This window comes from Acomys russatus, chromosome 1 (assembly GCF_903995435.1).
Source record: "Acomys russatus chromosome 1, mAcoRus1.1, whole genome shotgun sequence".
Taxonomy (NCBI): Eukaryota; Metazoa; Chordata; class Mammalia; order Rodentia; family Muridae; genus Acomys; species Acomys russatus.
Genome location: NC_067137.1, coordinates 121,855,360 through 121,856,442, shown reverse-complemented (window position 1 = coordinate 121,856,442; position 1,083 = coordinate 121,855,360). Strand labels below are relative to the sequence as shown.

Sequence of the window (1,083 nt, the reverse complement as noted above, 5' to 3'; positions counted from 1 at the left end):
TCTCTTGCTGCTTAACAGTTTCCTGAGCCGAGGGCCTATCTCACTGCAGTGGCCCTGTGTCAACACAAAGGTGGACGAAAATGCCCAAGAGGAACAGTGAAAACACCATGGGCACAGTAGGAACTGCAAAGATCATCCACAACAAAACCAGCCCAAGGGGCTGGGGAGGCTCTTCCCACGCAAGTGTGGGACCTGAGCCTGATAACCCACGTAAGTTAACACGGTGGCACGTGTCTGTAAACCTGCTCCTGCAGGAAGTTGAGAGGCAGAGATGGGATGATCTCCAGGAGCCAGACAGTCAGCACAGGGAAGAATGGACTGACCCGCACTGCACTTGGTTTAAGTCACGCGCACATTCGTACTTCTTCTTCTTCTTTTTTTTTTTTAATTTTTTATTAATTTATTCTTGTTACATCTCAATGGTTATCCCAAAAATATGGAACGCTTCACGAATTTGCGTATCATCCTTGCGCAGGGGCCATGCTAATCTTCTCTGTATCGTTCCAATTTTAGTATATGTGCTGCCGAAGCGAGCACTGCATTCGCACTTCTAACAGCGCACTTGGCAGCTTCTTATTGACCTGCACTGTGGACACCCTTCCTTCTCTGAGGACAGTGTGCTAGCAACGTTGGACCTCAACCTGCTCTGAACAATGGGGTAAGATTCTCCTCACCTTAAAACCATCATACTTAGACAGTTTGTACCCAAATGTATTGTTAATACATTCTAGAGAGGCAGCCTGAACTAATTCGGAGGTGCATATGCAATGGGACAAAACAATGAAAACTGTGTCCTCAAATGAACGTTTAGGAAGACTCTATTTACTACCTTATGTCTATGCATAGAATTAAAATCAGATAAATTATGGAAGGGGCACAAGCTATAATAAAAATGATTATATGACCTTATCTGTTCATCTAAACAGAAAAACACCCTCGCTAGAACCTAAATAACCAGATCCTCCTGTTCCCCTTGAGCCCCACGGTAACCGAGGCCTTGAGCACCTCCCGCATGGCCAGCTCTCAATCATGACAGGAGACCCCTCTCCAGACTCTATTGTTGCTTCACTGTGAATAAAATTA

The 1,083-nt window shown here is 45.2% G+C and overlaps 1 non-coding gene across 1 annotated transcript; it reads right to left on the bottom strand.

Annotated features, from left to right (window-relative positions):
* Positions 1–430: 430 nt before the first annotated feature.
* Positions 431–537, bottom strand: LOC127197662 (U6 spliceosomal RNA). The gene has a single exon (XR_007831718.1). It is a non-coding gene; the product is annotated as a U6 spliceosomal RNA (small nuclear RNA).
* Positions 538–1,083: the final 546 nt, after the last annotated feature.